General features: G+C 48.5%; 1 protein-coding gene across 3 annotated transcripts in view; it reads left to right on the top strand.

Annotated features, from left to right (window-relative positions):
• Positions 1 to 12066, top strand: part of RBM19 (RNA binding motif protein 19) — a 159076-nt gene that overhangs the window by 98642 nt on the left and 48368 nt on the right. The window lies entirely within an intron of this gene.

The raw sequence follows: 12066 nt of genomic DNA on the forward strand, positions 1-12066 counted from the left end.
TACCTGAGCCCAGAGTCTGTTCCTAAAGAAGAACAATATGTAAAAAAGTGATTGGTGTTGAACCTGGCAGAATAGTGCAGAGCACTATAAGAGCTAGTAGCAGCCTGGAGCAGCTGGGAAACTGACCAGTGGAGCTAATAGACAACAGAAAAATCACACATACTCCAACAGGGAGATGGTTTTTAGAGACCACCATAACGTAACTTAGGTCCATATCTGCTGATCCAGCCCAGCTGGCAGTGGCGTTCAGATCTCCAACACTGCCCCAGCAGATCCCACCATGCTGCCACCACTACTCACCTTTTGTTGGATGGGTGCTGCTCTGCAAATGAGGAGGGCGAATCTAAAATGTATTGTGCACAGCTGCACAGGCACGCGGTTCAAAGGGAACTGAAGATCAACCTATGGAGACTCCATAATCGACTGGTAGATCGCGATCTGCATGTTGGTGACCATGGGTCTAACACAATCCAGTGGCTGGAAGTTGAAGCTAGACAAATTTGAGTTGTACTAACAGTGTGAGTAATTAATCATCGAAACATCTAATCCCGGGTTGTGGTGGATTCTCCATCACTGACCACGTTTAAATCAGGATTGGATGTTTTTCTGGAAGATATGCTCTGTTAATTGTTTTTGGAAAGGGTGTACAGGACTCAGACTGGATGATTCCAGCCTTGACATCCTTGAATCTATGAACAGATGTTCTGACTGGTCAGATAAACAGTTGTGACAGTTCTGCTGTCGGGTAAAAGCCCACCAAGTTGTATTGTGTGGCTTAGTGTTAGATAGCATCGCAGAAAGAATGAGCACCGGTTTAAAAGTCGGGGTGATGCCTTGGTTGAGTATGGGTTTTGTCACAGGTTGACTCTGACTGAACAAGGTATTCTCATCTTTGATCCTCTGTTTCCCATTTATAAAGTAGAGATAAAGACAGTTCCTTTGTCCCATCTGTTACCTGTCTTGTCTCTGTCATTTGAGTGCTTTTAGGGCAGGATCTCTTGCTGTGTGTATGTATAGCAGAGCCCCAATCTCAGTGCTATTCTTACACAAGTAAGAATAATCCAGGAGCCAGCACTCAGTATGTGGCAGAGGCTGCAGCCTAGCTTCCTACCAAAGCAGGTCTGATCGGTGCTGGAGTGTACTGAGTGCGGATGTAAAATCCTGTTTAATTAGTTAGCCGATAAAATGGGGCAGAGGGGTTGGGTAGAGTCAGACCATCTCCTCCTTTCCCCCCAACCTGACCGCAGTCTGGGGCTAGTTCTGCCTGCTGCGTGCTGGGGGTGGGCCTACAGCAGTTGGGGGCTATTCTGGGAAGGTTGGAATGCCCCCTGCCTGCAGTGGGTCCCATGGGGCTGGAGCAGCCCCTAGCCTCTACCAGTTAACTGTAACAGATAAACCTTAACCATTAAGGAATATTAACCATTAAGATTCCTAGTACTGAGCTTGTACCACCTCTGTAAATCCAGCTCCCTGACTGTTTCATGTGTGTGACTTGTCTTGAATGAGTTGCTGTATCCCATATCTGGAGGCACAGGGGATGGGGCTTATGGCAGAGAAAAGGAGCAAGCCCCAAAAGGAAGGTTTTGCCTTTTCATGCTCTGCTGCTTCCCTTTCTGCCACATACTCTTGTAAGGAGCATAGGTGTATCAGAGAGCCGCCTTAGGCTGTTGGCTTGTCTCCACTGCCCAGGTAAGAGTAAATGCTGATCCCAGAGACTGTTCAGACCCTTTCCCCGTGTCATCATTTATTGGTTGCACTGACAATCGTTAGCAAATCCTAATATGAAAGCAGTTCAATGTAAACCCCACTCCTTGTCCCTGGATGTTCATCCCCAGTACCCCCATACACTGTCTCCTTGGGAGTTCCTCTTTTCCAGGACTTGCCACCAGAACCGCCTGTCTTCCTCATATCACGTACTCCCAGACCCAAATACCTGCTTTTAAAGGGGCCTCAAAACAGGGCTGGCTGTCCCCGACTCCCTGCCCCTGAATAGACTGCCCTGGGCAACATCTCTCAGAACTGAAGTCCTGTGTGTGACTTCATTGGTCCCTAGGCACCAACATGGCAGTCAGTCTCGAGAGCAACCTGCTTAGAATTCAAGCACACAGTAAGTGTGCCACCCATCAAGAGTGTGCTTTGTGCTCTTCTGACTTTTAAGAGTAGTTTTTTTGTTTGTTTGTTTGTTTCGAGGCATTTGTTGTAAGTGCACATCAAGTTGACTCCATTGGCAATCTAGAAAAGCATGAATCACATATTGATGAGTAGGATTCTGAATATTATAAACACTTGCATAACTGGCTCCCAATTCAGAATTATGTGAACTCGAGAGGGGGGAGGTGGTCTGAGGCACCGTTGAGCTGAACTGTTGTGGACTGTAAGAGAAGAGCCTATTGTAACAGGTAACTTGGAAACATTTTGTAAAATGTGTGTGTGATAAAAGTGTAGGATTTACTGTGCTTTCAGATCCTGTTAACTGCCTTGTCCGCCTGTTTCACAAGGCAATTACAGTGACTGAGTGAGTGAACCGAAATTTTCATAACAGCTTGAGAGGTGGGCACCCGACTCAGACTCCATTGTGTTTCTAATGGCTCTTTTAGAATCAGTTTCTGATCCCCTTGCTGTTCTTGAGTAGGAGATTATTTTACAAGTAGCCTGTGATAGCCAATTCTTGTACTGTGCTATTCTAATTCGAGTTACAAGTATCTGAAGGTGAATCTCCCATCTGCATTTTAAATTGTAAAGTCAGGGACACTCTTCGTTTTATCAGAGGGGTAGCCGAGTTAGTCTGAATCTGCAAAAGTGGCGAGGAGTCCTGTGGCACCTTGTAGACTAACAGAAGTGTTGGAGCATAAGCTTTTGTGGGCAAAGACTCACTCCGTCAGATGCAAGTAGTGGAAATTTCCAGAGGCAGGTTTAAATATGCAGGCCAAAATCAGGCTAGAGATGACGAGGTGGATCCAATCAAGGAGGATGAGGCCCACTTCTCTTTGTTTGTGTGGCTCTTAATCCTGTGGGCCTCAAATGCTCCTGTAGTAAGATGAACAATCCACTACAGAAATGCAGCCACCTCTGGTGTATGACACAATTGCAAAACACAGCAGCCCTAGGCACGCGAGAACAAGAACTGAAGAGTATCCCCTCTAATAACTGTAAGTGAGGGAAATGATAGAAGGAATTTAGCCAGAGAAGCCATTTTTAACTTCCTAACTCTTCAAAAAATCACAATCCGATTTTTAAAAACCAAAGGCCAGGTCCTTGATTTGCAGCTCTTCTGAAAGATGTCTATTAAATGTAAAGGTATCTGGGTGTGTGGCATGGAGGTATTTGTTTTGCACAGATCATTGCTGCTAAGCACATTGTTTCAGAATAAAGCTGTGCTAACTTATTTTTTATGTTTCCTAGAGTACTCACTGCAGAGTTAGGTTGCTTTTAGCTAATACAGCAAGCACAATTTTCACTTTTCTTTTCCCTTGCTGATATAAAAATGCATCTGGTTGCCTAATAGAAATTGCCCATTCAGGAAAGACATTCAGCCCTTTAAAACAAACTTGAGCTCAGCTGGCAATGTAGAGAATGTCCTAAACTGGGATTATTCCTTTTTAGGGAGGAAGGGATACTTGTCAGCAGTTTATCATCAATCCTTTGTCCCTCTAATGACTCTGAACCCTAAGGCTCTTATGCCTGAGTATTTAATAAGGCATTGGGGAAAGCAGCAGTGCTCCCAAAATTTAGAAACACCATTTAAAGATGATATGCAATGGCACCCAAGGGAGATAAACTCAGCAGTCCAGTCTCTTGATCTATGACTTTCCAAATCTATCAGACACCATTACAAGCAGACTATCTCTTCCATCTGTATAGCCCAATCCTCAAACAGCTTGAGTAACTGCCCCTTCCCTTTGGAATCCATTGCAGAATTGCTCTTCTAGCTGTCAAAACACCTTCTATTAGCTTGTCCCACTCCACTTCTAGGCTCTTTCTTCACCTTTCCCTGTTCCTTTTGGCTTATCCAGCACCTGCCTCCTCCCTAACCCTAACCCAGGAGCTGGTTAATGTTGGTGTAAATGCTCCCACCAGTACCACAATTCAGTGGCTTGTCAGAAAACACATATTGAGCATGTGTATGATGCTTCCTGGCTGTGTTCTGGATTTAGCTGGCTAGGAGTTTTTTAGACTTTTAAAAAGTGTTTTGTATGCTGTTGGTTCACATCTGCATGAGCTCTAGACGTCTTTTAATGAGCACCCTGTTAGTGGGTTACAAATCAGCAACATTTAATTTATTACTGAACTTTGCAAAGCATTTTGGGGTGCAGTTTGCTTAAATTTGCAGTTTGCAAATGAAAATGGTATTAAGCTGATTTAGTCTATTTACAACACATGGAGCAGCCATCTCTAACTCAGCTGGCTGACTTTCCCAAAGCCATATTGTAATTTTAGGATTCTGTAAGTGGCACTTAGCTAGCAAAGAATTCCTGCCATAGTGAGCTGTTACATTAAGCTAAACAAAACAATGTAAAATCAGACCAACGCAGGTTAAGAAGCAAGGTTTTAAGTATGAGCATTCCTTTTTTCCTTGGACACTATGCCTATAGTTTTCATGCAAGCTTTAAGGCATTTGAAAGTAGGGGAGAATTTGATTTTCATTTGCCTGGCTTAGGTTGTACTAGCAGAAACTGCTGTTGCTTGGTTGTGGTGGAGTTCTTTTTTAATATGCATTTTTCAACAATCAAGGCTTTTTAAAGTTTATCAGTGTAAAGTAGATAGATGTCTTTTCCAGTAAGTTTGTCTCAGATGAACTACTGGTCAGATGTGGATAAAGCGTGATCCTGAAGATCAAATTTTTCTTAAAAGGTAACCTGAAAAGGAGAGAGACACTTGTTTCCTTTAGTGTGCACAAAAAACAAATTTATTTACTAGTGATATATATTAATGATATCAGGAATGTCAAGTCTCCTCTTGCCTGTTTTCTTTTGGAGAAACAAAAGACAGAACTGTAGCACTTTAAAGACTAACAAGATGGTTTATTAGGTGATGAGCTTTCGTGGGCCAGACCCACTTCCTCAGATCTGAGGAAGTGGGTCTGGCCCACGAAAGCTCATCACCTAATAAACCATCTTGTTAGTCTTTAAAGTGCTACATAGTTATGTCTTTTGTTTCAGCTAGACCAGATTAACATGGCTACATCTCTATCACTATTCTTTTGGAGAAGTTCCTGAGATGAGGACTTGGGAGGAACCTTCTCAAACATCAACAGTCTGAATAGGAAAAAAAAATCTGTCCATCCATATCATGTATGGTTTCTCTGGTGACTTTGCAATATCTTACCTGTTCACTGGTTGTCCATAGAAGCTTCCATTGTAGACATGACCTGAATTTCTGGGGGGTTTTTAAAGGAAGGAGTGATTAACAACAAAGAGAAAAACCTTGTAGGTCTTCTATATCACCTAGAGAAATAAAAAAGGACATAGTCACCTTTACCTTCTTTTGGAAGTCATCTTGAATGTAAACCCATAGACACTACAGTTCCCAGCATGTAATGTTGGCTTAACATATCCAAGCAAATTGAATGGAATATCCCAGCATGCTAGGACCTGTGGTCTCCATGGGCGGCACCCTGCACTAACAATACAGGTGGCTGCAAACGACTTCATTTGATATAGATGAAGCACCCAGATGCCTGGCAGGCATCCAGCTGGATCCCCCAGTAGGGCAAAATGTGCTGCTCTGGCAGTACGTGTTCATTCCTGGCTGTTCTCAACATAGCCTTTCTCTTCCTCGCTTTGTGGGAAGTGAGAAATTAAAAAGTATAAATTAACAAATGAGACCTAGCTATTAGATCTGCAGTTGTTTGCCAGGGTTGGAATTGCTCTTTGTGCCAATGTAAACAGCCATCACAATTCCCTGCTCCCGAGTCCCCCCACAACCCCTCGAGTATTTGTTTAAGCCAACACATTGCTCTGCTAATTGGGTAACATTCCATGTGAAAATAGGCCTTTAAAACAACAGCAGTGGCAAATAGAAACAGCTGTAGCTGCAAAAGTACTAGAAGGAGAAAATACACCCGATTGAAAATTAATGCATCCTTCCTTTCCTGGCTTAGGATCATATAGTATAGAGAAGAGAAGAAGAAAAAGATGAGGTTACTGAAATAATGAATGGGAGAGGGCATGCAGTTCACCTTTTTTTTTATGAAGTTATGATTGGGGATGGGGCACTCATTGAAACAGGCAATATACAGTAAAACTCCGATGGTCTGGCATCTGAGGTCCAGCACTCCTGATGGCCCGGCACCATCAGGAACCCGGAAGTGCTCTGGGCAGCCGGACCATTGGAGCTGCACTGCCCCCAGGTTCCCAGATTCAGCTGCTGCTAAAACTGACCAGCGGCTGAATCGGGGAAGCTGGAGGCAGAGCAGCTGGGGCGCTACCAGGTAGGTCCCTTAGCTCTGCCCCTCGGGGCTGTGGGACCAACCAGGCAGCACCCCAGCTGTCCCCAATTCAGCTGCTGATGAAACTGACCAGCGGCTGACTCCAGGAAGCCTGAGGCAGAGCTGCTCTGCCCCGGGCTTCCTGGAATCAGCCGCTGGTCAGTTTCAGCAGCAGCTGACTTGGGGACGCCTGGGGTAGAGCAGCTGGGGTGCTGCCAGATTGGTCCCAGCTGCTCTGTCCCAGGCATCCAGATTCAGCCGTTGTTGAAACTGACCAGCGGCTGACTCCAGGAAGCCCAGGGCAGAGCAGCTCTGCCTCGGGCTTCCTGGGGTCAGCCGCTGGTCAGTTTCAGCAACGGCTGACTTGGGGACGCCTGGGGCAGAGCAGCTGGGGTGCTGCTGGGTTGGTCCAGTAGCGCCGCACCTCGGCGCTGTGGGACCAACCCAGCAGTCCCCCTGCTGCTCTACCCCAGGCGTCCTGATTCAGCTGCTGCTGAAACTGACTGATCAGCGGCTGACTCCAGGAAGCCGGAGGCAGAGCTTCTCTGCCCCGGGCTTCCTGGAGTCAGCCGTTGGTATCAGCAGCGTCTGACTTGGGGACACCTGGGGCAGAGCAGTTGGGGTGCTGCCAGGTTGGTCCAGTAGCGCCGAGGAGCGGCGCTGCGGGACCAACCCAGCAGCACCCCAGCTGCTCTGCCCCAGGCATCCTCAAGAGCAGCTGGGGTGCTGCCCGGCTGGTCTCGCTGTGCCAGGGGTCGGCGCTACCAGACCAACTCCAGCTGCTCTGCCCCAGGCGTCTCCGATTCAGCCGCTGCTGGTCAGTTTCAGCAGCAACTGAATCAGGGATGTCTGGGGCAGAGCCGGACTATCGGAAGTGGGGGTATGAGGTGTCTGGGGTGGCATTCCCCCACCCCAAACCCCTCATAGCCCCCCCTTCCGATAGTCCGACATATTTGATAATCCGGCGCCCCCTGGGTCCCAAAGGTGCCGGATTATCGGAAGTTTACTGTATTGGAATGGCATTTTTTTATGCACCAGACAACTAACCCATGGACTTCATTGCCTCATGAGCTTTGTAGGAATTGCACAAATGGATAAGACATTTATATGGATAAGAACATCTATGGTCATGTCTAGAGAAAAAAATACAAGATATAACATTGCCTTATACAAATATGTACCAGACATCAACAGAGTAGGGCTAGTGAGAAAAAATAGTTCTTAGAGTGCTTGCTTGTGTCCACTCCAGTTAAGTCTGCACATACCGCATGTACAGATTCCAGAGCTTTTTCCCTTAGCAGTGTCCATTGGGCCAGCCAAGAGTGGCACCAGTATACACCGGGAGCCCCCTAGTGTGGCACCAGTTTGCAAGCACATATATAACCCTGCAGGCCCTCCACCCCCTCAGTTCCTTCTTACCACCTGTGTTGGTAGCTGGAGTGCTTGTCTATCTAGTTAGTCTGTCCCTTAGTGCTTACAGCTCATAGTTTAGTGTTTGAAGTTAGTTTCTAGTGTAGATAGTTAAGATTCCCTGATAAGAAGAATAAACTTCCCTGTATATCTCCCCTCCTGGGGAGGGGATGCCTGGACCACCCGGCTTCAAACCATGTGTGAGGTGTTCCACGCTATGCCCTTGCAGTGATCCACATGACTCCTGTCTAAAGTGCCTGGAAGAGGGCCACTGCACCAACAGCTGCCAAATCTGCAGGAGCTTCAAGCCGAGGACAAAGGAAAAGCGCCTGAAACGCCTTTTAATGGAGTCTGCGCTTTAACCGGTGGCACCGAGCGTCCGCAGAGCACCAGCTTCCATTAGAGATCCGTCCATGGCACCGAAGCATGCACACCAGCAAAACCCTCATCATTGAGGCAGCGGTCTCAATCCCCGGCACACTGAAGGAAAAGGCAATAGAGGGAGATCCCCCAACAAGACATGGCCTTAAGGTGCACCACAAAGATGGGCACTTTGCCAAGGGCACTCACCAGGAGGCTCCCAGACTACAACGGCACTGGTTGAGCATCGTGAACGCAGAGAGCTCCGCACTGGAGGCAGTTATTGCTGCAGTTCGGTAGCCGTCAACACTGGAAGCCTTTGATGCGGCACACAAACTTATGGATCTCGCTTCAGCCCTAGGACTGGTTGTGATTACTGAAGATGATCACCAACACACACACACCAGCACCTGAGTTAGGCATACTGCCAGTGTGACTAAGACTTCAGGGTTATGCACCGGTCTCGGGGCCTGTACCAACACTAGAGCTGGTACCTGTACCAATTATGGTACCGCTCCAGCCAACGGTGCCTATAACCATGGGACCGCCTGTACCACATGGCACTAGACCTGTTGGACTCAAGGACCATGCCAACACTGGTGCCGCCTCCTGCGACACTGGACACCCCAGTACAGACTATGATGGGGCTACCTTATTCTGCGGTCCCACCAGCGCAGGGTCAATACTTGGCACCAATGCCGCCACCGGTCCTGGTACCAGCACTGACTCAAAGGAGGAAGCCAACAGTGAGGACCAGACACACATCATCTTGTCGCTCCCGGGTGCCATCACCGACACCACCCTGGTCAGCCTCAGACTACTCCTCAGAGTCAAACGCTGATTCGGTACATTCCTGGATCTCCTTCTATGGCATCGGTCATGGCACCGGTCACCGGTCTCAGTCTAGATACCGTTCCTGCCAACCAAGCCCAACTACCCACCAGTCTTAGCCATCACAATGGCAGCCTCACCAGCAGTGGCCCTTTTGGACTACCTGGGCATATCATCAGGCCCAGGGGCCTCAGCCATCCAGGCACTCTTCTGTGACAGCTTAGCCCAGGAGCACTCCCTCTGTGAACCCTTTGACCAAAGCACCCATGTCAAAAGCAGGACACTCCTCCTACAGGAAGGCGACCAGACTGGGCGCAGAAGGGCAGGCTGTGGAGTACCACCCCAAACCAGAGAGCAGCAACAGACACTTCCTCCACCGAGGGAGTCCTCGTCTTCGCCAGATGAAGCATTGCCTGTGCCAGCCCCTTTTATGCCAGCCATGCAAGCCACGGAACACCAGGACCTGCTCTGCCAGCTGGCAGCAAACTTGGGGATACATCCACCCCCAGGCTCACTGCTAGTCTAAGCGGTGGGTCAGAAAGAGAGGCAAGGACCCCTTAGGCCCATGCCCAAGAGCAGGGAACCAAAGAAATTGGACCTGTTGGACAGAAAGATCTACGTGACAGGAGGTCTGTAGCTCCATATCATGAACCAACAAGTCATATTAAGCAGATATGCATATAATATGCTGTCTGTGATAGACAAATTCAAGGAGCATCTCCCTCAAGAGGAGAGACAGGAGTTTGGGGCCTTAGACAAAGGCAGTGATCTCACGTACAGCACTTCAGACCACATTGGATATAGCTGATAGCTACAGAGGTATTCATGAGACACAGTGCTTCGCTTCCGGTGTCGGGGATCCCACCTGAAGGCCAAAACACTTTAGAAGACCTGCCTTTTGAGGGCAGTGGGTTATTTTCCGAGCAAACTGACTCAAGGTTGTATAGCTTGAAGAATTCCAGGGTGATGCTGGAAATCATTGGGAATCCATACCCGGCCCCTCTGCAAAGGCCCCTGCACTCCAGCGTTCCAGCCCCCGTTATAACCCCACCTTTTGGGTCCCGGCTCTCCCACTTCTTCCTTCCCTGGTCCAAGATTACTTTAGATCGTTGGGTACTTGGCCTGGTGGAAGGAGGATATGCTTTCCCCTTCCTGTCCCATCCACCCACCTTCCCTTCCTATCTCTCTTCAGGAATCCTTCTCATGAGATACTACTGAAGCAGGAGGTATCTGCCCTCCTAACATTAGGGGCAGTCAAACCCGTTCCAATGAGTTTCAAAGGGCGGGGGTTTTACTCCTGTTACTTCCTTTATCCCCAAGCCAAGGGAGGTCTTCATCCTATTCTGCACCTAAGGAATCTAAACTAATTCATGAAGAACACAAGGTTCAAAATGGTCACACTCGCCTCCATCATCCCATCCCTAGAAAAAGGAGACTGTAATGCTGCTCTCAACTTGAAGGATGCGTATTTTCACATATCGATAATTCCGGCCCACAGGAAATTCATCAGGTTCTTAGTGGGCAAGCTTCATTTCCAGTTCACGGTCCTTCTGTTCAGCCTCTCCACGGCTCTGAGAGTCTTTACTAAATGTATGGTCGCCATAGCCACTTTCCTGGGACGGTATAGGATCCAGGTGTTCCTCTACCTCGACAGCTGGCTGATACAGGGTCATCCAGAGATAAGGTTCTAAGGCACATAGGCTTCGTCAGGAATCCTTTGTGCAAGCTGGGTCTTCTTATAAACGATGAGAAATCCACGCTCAACCCACACAAACAATAGACTTCGTTGGGGCACAACTGGACAGTACAATAGTGAGGGCATCTCTCCCAGAGCCAGGTTCCTGGCCATCGAAGTGATAATAGAGGGTCTCAGAGCTGCACCTCTCATGACGGCTTGCACCTGTATGAGACTCTTAGGTCACATGGTGGCCTGTAGCTTCATGGTACAACATTCCAGGCTGCATTTTGTGGCACCTTCAAGCGTGGCTGGCCTCGGCCCACAACCCAGCTCGACCACCACTGGAGGCACTCCTCACAGTGCCGGAGGACGTTCTCTGGTCTTTAATGGTGTCTGCAGGAGTGGGTTGTGCGCCACGGAGTCTCGTTTGCCAGGCGGACTGTGTCAGTGCAGCTGGTGAGGGACGCGTCAGATACTGGATTGAGAGCCCACCTACTTAACCTCAGAAACCAAGATATTTAGGCCCAACCGAGGGCACACTACACATAAATGTCAAAGAGCTCAGGACAGTCAGGCTGGCCTGCCTAGTGTTCTTGCTCCAACTGGAGGGCAAGGTAGTGTTGGTACTAATGGACAATACTACAGCCAGTCAACAAAGAGGGTGGAGCTCACTCTTCTCCTCTCTGCAAGGAGGCTCTCCTGCTATGGGATCTGTGTATTGTGCACAGGATTCACCTGGAGGCGTTCTACCTCCCGGGGAATCGGAATGTGCTAGCAGACAAGCTCAGCAGATCGTTCAAGATCTAATAATGGTCCATCAGGGAGGATGTCTTAGAAGTTGTCTTCTAGAGGTGGGGCTATCCCCCTCTTGATCTGTTCATTTCCCAGGGAAATTCCAAGTGCCTGAGCTATTGCTTGTACCTGGGGCAAGGGAGCAGGTCACATGGGGAAGTCCTGCTGGTACAGTAACCCAAGTACCTCCTCTATGTGTTCCTACCCTTCCCTCTACTTCACAAGGTACTCCTGATGGTCAGGAGGTACGCAGCATCAGTCATCTTAATAGCCCCGGCTGGCCATGCTAACACTGGTACCCCATGCTCCTGGATCTGGCGGTGGAGGAGCCCCTTGTATTACCTCTGGTCCCAGACCTGATCACTCAGGACCTGGGAGAGAGGAGGCTGTGCCACCCGAACTTGCCATCCCTCCACCTGGCGGCTTTGAACCTTCGTGGTTAGTGCGTCAGGAGGGTTCTGGTGGAGAGCAGAAAACCCTTCACAAGGGCGACATGAGGCCAAATGGAAGCATTTCTCGCTGTCAGTAAATGGGGCAGGAGTCGACCCACTGAGGGCCCCTACTCCCC

This window comes from Pelodiscus sinensis, chromosome Z, assembly GCF_052426305.1.
Source record: "Pelodiscus sinensis isolate ZL-2025 chromosome Z, ASM5242630v1, whole genome shotgun sequence".
Lineage (NCBI taxonomy): Eukaryota > Metazoa > Chordata > Testudines > Trionychidae > Pelodiscus > Pelodiscus sinensis.